This window comes from Aotus nancymaae, unplaced genomic scaffold, assembly GCF_030222135.1.
Source record: "Aotus nancymaae isolate 86718 unplaced genomic scaffold, 86718_ANA_hifiasm-v0.15.2.pri h1tg000043l, whole genome shotgun sequence".
NCBI classification, from domain to species: domain Eukaryota; kingdom Metazoa; phylum Chordata; class Mammalia; order Primates; family Aotidae; genus Aotus; species Aotus nancymaae.
In genome coordinates, this window is record NW_026988457.1 from 16,574,474 (window position 1) to 16,583,742 (window position 9,269).

Genomic DNA, 9,269 nt, shown 5'->3' on the forward strand with positions numbered 1-9,269 from the left:
AATAAATTATGCAATAGTTTATAAATCATCAAATTTAACATGCAATACCTCTGAACAATCTATGATAAAGTAAACCTGAGTCTCATCAACATGAAATGTAACCTCCTATCTCAGAAATCATCTGGATCCGTGAATTTTACTCCAACTACGATATGGATGTAAGACCAGGAGGATCACTCAGATAGAGCCTAACGAGAAAAGCTTCTTGCTCTATTTTCCAACCTCAGTTTAAAAAATAATAATAAAAGATAACTTTTTTGATTCATGACACCCTATTAAATGCAAAAGAAACCAAGGGCTTTCATTGCTCCCAGTGATATTATATGCAGTCCTTTTTACAGTTTCTGACAGAGTATCTTAATTAGGCCTTAAAATGGACAACTTTATTTTTTAGCCAACTTTGAAAGATGGTCTTCCCCACCTAATTTTCTACTTGAAAATCAATACATACAGTTTTGCCTTCAGCAGTCCCCAGAATGATAACTATAGCATGCCATCTTCTGCTTGCTTGCATCTCGTTTTCATTACCCAAAAATGTCTTTGTTCCTCTCGAAGAGCTCTAAAGAAAGATCTGCTCAGACTGCATTGACAACACCAGGAAATAAAATGCTTCAGAGCAGCAGGGAATGACAGAAGGGATTGCCCCGTTGGAGCTGGGAAACCTGAGCATTTCAGCATCAATTTTAGAAAGGATGACAGATCCAGGGCTGGCAAAAGGATGACCATGTCAGCTCTTCTTTGGTAAGCACTTGCCTTCAACAAACTCCCATTTCTTCCAACATCATGCCACGTGCTTTTCTACTCCCCCCTCAATTGACCAGGAATCCCATTTTCCCTGCTGCCACAACTTAAAGTAGACCAGTCTTCCTCACCTTTGCAGTGTCTAGCAACATCTTTACTTCAGACTCTATCCAAACATACCTAACCTATGAAGACACTACTCATCTGTAAACATAAAAAGATCTAAACCGTTGGCCTGGCACTGTGGCTCACACCTGTAATCCCAGCACTTTGGGAGGCTGAGGTGGGCAGATCATGAGGTCAGGAGGTCAAGACCATCCTGGCCAACATGGTGAAACCCTGTCTCTACTAAGAATACAAAAATAGCTGGGTGTGGTGGCACCTGCCTGTAGTCCCAGCTACTCCAGAGGCTGAGGCAGGAGAATCATCTGAACCCAGGAGGCAGAGGTTGCTGTGAGCCGAGATTGCACCACTGCACTCCAGCCTGGGCAATACAGGGAGACTCTCTCTCAAAAAAGAAAAAAGAAAAAAAAAAAGATCTAAACTGTTAAGATAAGAACTAAAGTGCATGCATTGTATGGCAGCTCCTGAGAATAAAACCAGATGTCAAAGACAATCCCCCCCACCCTTGTCTATTGCAGGCCCTACCAATCAATACCTACACTTGTTCACTTTAAGCCCAGATACAATCTTACAGCCCTTAACAGTGGATTTTGAGAGGCACTTGCAGTGGAACAGAGTCAACTGGAAAGTTGGAAAGTTTGCCATAATTGTCTTACCCCCCAAAAAAACAAAAATTACAATTGCTAGAAGCATAGATAGCTGCCAGAGAAAATGGGTAAAGTGATCACCTTGGTTAGATAAGGTGGACCTATCAGTAAACTTATGACAACATCCCACTACCTACCTATGGAGCTGACCCTACCTCTAATATACCCCTTCCGATATTGGAGATAAGGACAAAGTGGCCATCATCCATCTGCAATATGCTCTCTGATTACAATGCCAGCTTCTTCCATCCCTGACTATTTAATGGGTTAATGCTTATGCCTGTAAGATATTCAGATAAATCTTTTTTATACATTTAAATTCAGCAGAATAACAAAATAAATTGCAACTCTTCCTGGATGCCAGTCTCCTAAAATTTTTTTCACCAAACTCTGTGGAAGCATTTATTAAAATATATGGTAAAAGCATAATGTATTCCTCTATAGCAAAAAAAAAACTGCCTACTAAAAAACTCCATTCAGCATACATTTTATTAGTCAGCTTGAATTTAGGGAAACCTTTCTGATTTTGTATAATCCCCCTTGAGCTCCAGCTCATTGTATTGAATGTACACATTTGTTACACATATACTATGGGCCTACCATATACAAAGTAGTCATCAGAATCAATAATACAAGTGGAAACTAAACTATCTGATTTTGGATAAAGCCAACTGACTGGCATTAGCATAGATGCCTCAATTATTTTTAATGGCTTGGATTTGTGGCTTTTCTCTCTGTCACCTCACCACCACCCACAAACACTCATTAATACAGGAATCAAATTATCCTTGTTTTATTTCTTTTTTCTTTTTTTTTTCGGGAAGAGAGAGAGAAAGAGAAAGAGAAAGGGGGAGAGAGAACAGGAGTCTTGCTCTATTGCCCAGGCTGGAATGCAATCTAAAAATAGGTATTGAAAACCCCTTTTATGCTGCTAATTGTGCTTAACAGCGGAGACAGGAAGGAATAAGGGAAGAAAATAACAAACAGCCAACCAATATTTCATTTAAGTCTGTGGAATGCTATGCAAATGCTGAAGAGTGATTTACTTCCAATTATGTGGTCACTTTCAAAATAGGTGTAATGTGATACTGAGAAACATATATGTTCTGTGGATCTGGGGTGAAGAATTCTATAAATATTCACTGAGTTTACTTGTTCCAGGTCTGAGTTCTAATCATAGATGTCCCTGTTAGTTTTCTATCTCACTGATCCATCGAATATTAACAATGTGGTGTCAAAGTCTCCCGCTACTATTGTGTGGAGTCCAAGTCTCTTTATAAGTCATTAAGAACTTGTCTTGGCCGGGCGTGGTGGCTCAAGCCTGTAATCCCAGCACTTTGGGAGGCCGAGGCGGGTGGATCACGAGGTCAAGAGATCGAGACCATCCTGGTCAACATGGTGAAACCCCGTCTCTACTAACACAAAAAATTAGCTGGGCATGGTGGCGCGTGCCTGTAATCCTAGCTACTCAGGAGGCTGAGGCAGGAGAATTGCCTGAACCCAGGAGGCGGAGGTTGCGGTGAGCCGAGATCGCACCATTGCACTCCAGCCTGGGTAACAAGAGCGAAACTCCGTCTCAAAAAAAAAAAAAAAAAAAAAAGAACTTGTCTTATGTATCTGGACGCTCCTATATTGGGTGCATATATATTTATGATCATTGACTTCTGTTGTTGCATTGATCCTTATACCTTTATGTAATGTCCTTCTTTGTTTCTTTTAGTCTTTGTTACTATTACAGTCTATTTTGTCAGAGACGAAAGTTACAACTTCTGTTTTTTTTTTTTTTGGCTCTCCATTTGATTGGTGAGTCTTCCTCCAATCCTTTGAGTCTTTGTGTGTCCTTGCTTATGAGATGGATCTGGATACAGCGTACGGATGAGTTTTGACTTTTTATTAAATTTGCCTGTCTGTGTCTTTAATTGGGGCATTTAATCCATTTAAATTTAGGACTAATATTGATATTTGTGAGTTTAATATTGTCATTTAATGTTATCTGGCTATTTTGCCCATTAGTTGATATAGATTCTTCATTATGGAGATACTCTTTACCTTTTGGTAAGTTTTTGGGATGACTGATACTGGTTGTTCCTTTCTGTGTGTAATGCTTCTTTCAGAAGCTCTTGTAAAGGAGGCCTGGTGGTGATGAAATCTTTGAGTGCTGGCTTGTTCGTGAAATATTTTATTTTTCCTTCATTTATGAAGCTTAGTTTGACTGGATATGAGATTCTGGGTTAAAAATTCTTCTCTTTGAGGATATTGAATATTGACCCCCACTCTCTTCTAGTTTGTAAAGTTTCTGCTGAGAGATCTGCTGTGAGTCTGATAGGCTTCCCTTTATGGGTAACCTGACCTTTCTCTCTAGCTGCCCTTAGAATTTTCTCCTTTATTTCAACTCTGGTGAATCTAACGATTATGTGTCTTGGGGTTGTTCTACTTGAGGAATATCTTTGTGGTGTTCTCTGTATTACCTGGAGTTGAGTATTGTCCTGCCTTACTAGGTTAGGAAAGTTTTCCTGAATAATATCCTGAAGAATATTTTCCAGCTTGGATTCATTCTCTTCATGACATTCAGGTACACCTATCAAATGTAAATTAGGTCTTTTCACACAGTCCCATATTTCTTGGAGACTTTGCTCATTCCTTTTTACTCTTTCTTCTCTAATCTTGTCTTCTCATTTCATTTCATTAAGTTGGTCTTCGGCCTCTGATATCCTTTCTTCTGCTTGATCAATTTGACTGTTAAAACCTGTGCATACTTCATAGAGTTCTCGTATTGTATTCTTCAGTTCCATTAATTCACTTATATTCCTCTCTAAATTGTCTATTCTCATTAGGATTTCATCAAACCTTTTTTCAGGGTTCTTAGTTTCTTTATGTTGGGCTAGAACATGTTCTTTTAACTCACTGAAGTTTCTTATTATCCACCTTCTGAAGCCTAATTCTGCTAATGGAATGCACTCATTCTCCATCAGGCCTTGTTCCCTTGTTGATGAGGAACTGTGATCCCCTGTAGAGGGAGAGGCATTCTGATTTTGGGTATTCTCAGCCTTTTTACACTGGTTTCTTCCCGTCATTGTAAATTTATCCACCTGTCATCTTTGTAATTACCGACTTTCAAATTAAGTCTCTGAGTGGATGTCCAACTTGTTGATTCCCAGCACTAGAATCTGAGCAACCCACTACACTTGCTAAAACAGTGGCATTAAGATTCATGGTGCTTTTCTGCCTGGGAATCTCCGGTCTGGCTTCCTTCTTGAGTCCCTCTTTCCATCAGCTGAATAGGCGACTCTGCCTTCCTGGAGCTCCAAACGTCTACCAAAAGGGGACACAGTCCTGTTTACTCTGCACCGGGAACTGCCATGCTGGGGTGCAGGCAAAACCACCGCGCCGGCCACAAGAGTCATGCTGGTGATCCGTGGGGCTCCTCCGCTGGGAATCTCCTGGTCTGTGAGCAACAAAAATTCATCTGAAAGTGTGGTGTCCTCTCATTCTCTGCACTTTCACTGGGAGCTACAATCCTGAGCTGTTAGTAATCGGCCATCTTGGATCTCTCCCCCAAGTTGTACTTTTTAATACTGTGGTCCAGACAGACCTTATTGTAAAGATGACATGAGGAAACTTACCTGGCCATTTCAGATGGATGGAATAGCTGATGCAAAGGAGGAGGGCATGAAGTCTGTCCCCTTTGTTCCCTTTCACAGTCTATTCTCTGTTCCACCCTGGAAGCAACTGGTACTGTAAAGTAGATGTGTATCCTTCTAGTCTTTGTTTCTATACATTTACTGCCATAAACAGTATTTAGTATTTAGTCTGTTCTTTACTTATTTAGTATTTAGTCTCGGGCTGGAAAAAGCCAAACAACTACACAGAAATTTTCCCTCAAATTGTCTCAGGCAATTGGGAAATGCATTTTCTCACATTTTAATAAGTACAGATATATGGGAGAATTTAGAAGTATTTGATGTACCCTGGTGTATTCTCTCTCCCATTTATGCCACATACAGAACTTGTTTTATCCCAAGACTGTCTTACCTTAGTTCCAGGTAGGCTTTCAGAAGCAACTGGGATGGCAATCTTCCTTGTCACATCTGAAAGGAGAAAGAGAGAAACTCTTACCAAGTGTATTAGTCTGTTCTCACTTTGGAATAAATAACTGCCTGAGACTGCATAATTTATACAGGATAAAAGTTTAATTGACTCACCATTCTGTATAACTGGGGAAATGTCAGAAGGCCTGCATTCACAGTGACTGATAACGCAGAAGCAAGACACCTTCTTCCAAGGCAGTAGGAGGAAGAATGAATGCAGGAGGAACTACCAAACACTTAGATAGCCATCAGATCTTACAAGAACTCCCTGGCATAGGGAAAATGACCCAGTGATTCAATTATTACCTCCACCTGGTCTCTCCCTTCACTGGTGAAGATTATGGAAATAACAATTCAAGATGAGAGTTTGGGTAGGAGCACAGCCAAATCTTATTACCAATTTTGAAATTGGTATGTTAATTGTTAGACCATGTGGAAACACTTATACTAATGAAGGTCACCTAGAGAAATGCACCGATTTGCTTAAGCTTAGATTATTGAAAATATACAGCAACTGGAATTACAATGAGTTCATTAAACTAATTAGTATCTATTCCTTGAGTAATGAGATCTCAGTTTTCTCCATCCTAAACTCTTCAATATTTAGCAAGGGGAATTTTTTTAAGGTTTAAATTCACAGACTACTCTAAATGTAAAAACTGTAATATAGATGAACAAGTGATAATCCACCTAAAAGAGCCAAATCTCAGATCAAAACTGAGAATTTACCCAAATTATATAACAGAATTTTCAATAGGCACAAAAGCAGAAAATACAAAGCAGTCTACTTCTGGTTAAACCTCTGCTGGATATCAGTACCTGGCTATAGTTTTTTGATCGCTTTATTGATACGTAATTTATATATCATAACATTCACTTGATTAAAATTAGCAATTCAAAGATATTTTCCATATATTCAGGGTTGTGCACCATTATCATAATCTAATTTTAGGACATTTTTTATAATTGTGGGTCTTAAATGACACCTCCTTACAGGTGCTCTGCCTGCCTGTCCTTAATACAACTACACTCCTTATTTCCTACTTCTTTCCTTTGGACACTCATAACTATTTGTAGTTATTTTCCTTAGTTATTGGCCTCCTTCTTTGTTGTCTGCCTCTCCCACCTGAATTTAAGCCACTTAAAGAGAAGCTCTTTATGTCTCTCTTGAATTTCTTTGAGTAGTGAAGCACGAGGGCTGCCTATATTATGTGGTCACTAAAAACATTTGCTGAATGAATGAACTAGCAAGACATAATTACCACAGTAGATGGGCACTGTGGAGCAATGGGGAATTGGTCATCACGGGGAAACTGTGGCACTGAGGATGAAGGGCAAGCAGGAGGGTACTGAGCCAATAATCCAGCTGTCCATCTGGTGTTTGGAAGACTGAGAAGACCCCTTAGGTTCTCTAACAATTAGCAAGACTTGGGAGTGAAGACCTCAAGAAGGAGATAGCACTGCTAATAAAATAGGTGGATCTCTTCCAATTAATTAGAAAAATAAAAAGATACCATCATATTTGCAGCTATACTGGCAAAGAAATTCATATTTCTCACATCAACACCTAAAATACACAAACTAAATGTTTCTTTATACGTGAATCCCATATCTGGTGTTGTTAATTAAGTGTGGTTATATAGGGGAGTGTACAGTTCTGGAGCTAGAAAGCCAGAATTTGTATTCTTATTCTGCCACTTACTAGCCATGTGACTTTGGGCAAATTACTTATCTGCTTTGTGCTTTCATTTGTACATTTATAAAACAGACATATTGATAGTTTCTATATCCTAAGAGCTGTTTTGAGTATTAAATGAAAATACTCAGAAAACTGTTGCATACTGAGTGCTGTATATCATCGTGTTGTAGAAGGAGCAGTAGTCTTCACAGTGGTGGTATTGCTGGAGGTGGTAGAAATAGTAGTAGGTAGCAGTAAAATAATAGAGGTGCAGCCCATTATGACTGTTTTATGGGGCCACAAATTTAGATTTAGCTTAATGCTAAGCAGTGTCAAATACAAGGTACTAAATTCATATAGAATTGACTAGCACTCATGATGTTTTCTATCATACCACAAGATGATTTGACACAATAGATTTTTCTTTAATAAGTGAGGGAATCAGCAGATTTGTAGTGGCTACCACTGCTGGAAAACTACTATCACATAATTTATGCTCAACTTAGGCCCACAGAAAGTGTCAGAAGGGCAGTCATATTCTTGAGTGTGTGAATGTGTGCGTGTAAAATGATGTGCATTTGACTGTGACTCTGTTCCAAGAAGAACAGAAGAATTTCATTATTTTATGAAATAAAGTGGGAAAATAGTGAACCATCCTGAAAAATAAGCCATGGTATTTAGAAATCAAGAGAATCATTTTTAAGGGGAAAAGACCACTGGTGTGGACTTACTAACAATATTTGCAATGTGTCCTCTTTATGGATGGATAATACTGAAGACCCCATTTAACATTTTAGTTGACTTCACAATTGATTCATCCAGTGGGACTCACTGGCTCTTCACATGTATTATCTAAGGAAACTGGAAAGAAGATTGAAAAAGTGGTTTTATCTCATGATCTGCAACAAAAGCTGCCCTAGAAACAGGACATAACTGCCAGCCTGAAAGCAGGGAGTGAGAACACTTATTTAATTATCCAATGAAAATCAGAAAAAAGTGCTATAAAATAAGAGTTTTTTCAACATAAACATGGGTATGTGAGCCACCTTTAGGTGAAAAACAAATATGTTCTTTTAAAAAGTAGCCTAATGGTTTATTTTCTATCTGTGAAGTGAAACACAGATCTAGTGAACATGCTATAGAATGTTAAGTAGAATAAAGATGAACACTTGTGCTCGCTTCAGCAGCACATACACTAAAATTGGAATGATACACAGAAGATTAGCATGGCACCTGTGTAAGGATGACATGCAAATTCGTGAAGCATTCCATATTTTTAGACTTAAACATAAGACCTAACACCATAAAAGCCTTAGAAGAAAACCTAGGCAAAACCATTCAGGACATAGGCATAGGCAAGGACTTCATGACTAAAACACCAAAAGCATTGGCAACAAAAGCAAAAATAGACAAATGGGACCTAATTAAACTCCAGAGCTTCTGTACAGCAAAAAAAACAATCATTAGAGTGAATTGGCAACCAACAGAATGGGAAAAATTTTTTGCAATCTCCCCATCTGAAAGAGGGCTAATATCCAGAATCTACAAAGAACTAAAACAGAGTTACAAGAAAAAGGCAAATAAACAAACCAACCAATTCAAAAGTGGGTGAAGGACATGAAGAGACACTTTTCAAAAGAAGACATACATGAGGCCAACAAACATATGAAAAAATGCTCATCATCACTGGTCATTAGAGAAGTGCAAATCAAAACCACATTGAGATATCATCTCATGCCAGTTAGAATGGCGATCATTAAAAAATCTGGAGACAACAGATGCTGGAGAGGATGTGGAGAAATAGGAACACTCTTACAAAGTTGGTGGGAGTGTAAATTAGATCAACCACTGTGGAAGAATCTCACTGTCACCCAGGCTGGAATGCAATGGCACAATCTAGGCTCACTACAATCTTCACCTCCTGGGTTCAAGCAAATATTCTGTCTCAGCCTCCCCAGTATCTGGGATTACAGGTACCTGCCATCACCCCTG

General features: G+C 38.9%; 1 long non-coding RNA gene and 1 other non-coding gene across 2 annotated transcripts; one reads left to right on the forward strand and one right to left on the reverse strand.

Moving 5' to 3' along the window:
- Positions 1-3,125: 3,125 nt before the first annotated feature.
- On the reverse strand, positions 3,126-5,638 carry LOC135268805 (uncharacterized). Its single transcript, XR_010337144.1, has 3 exons — positions 5,544-5,638; positions 5,135-5,246; positions 3,126-4,956 (listed from the first exon to the last, which is right to left on the reverse strand). It is a non-coding gene; the product is annotated as an uncharacterized LOC135268805 (long non-coding RNA).
- A 2,810-nt stretch (positions 5,639-8,448) lies between these two features.
- Positions 8,449-8,555, forward strand: LOC135268819 (U6 spliceosomal RNA). Its single transcript, XR_010337155.1, has one exon. It is a non-coding gene; the product is annotated as a U6 spliceosomal RNA (small nuclear RNA).
- The last annotated feature ends 714 nt before the right edge of the window (positions 8,556-9,269 follow it).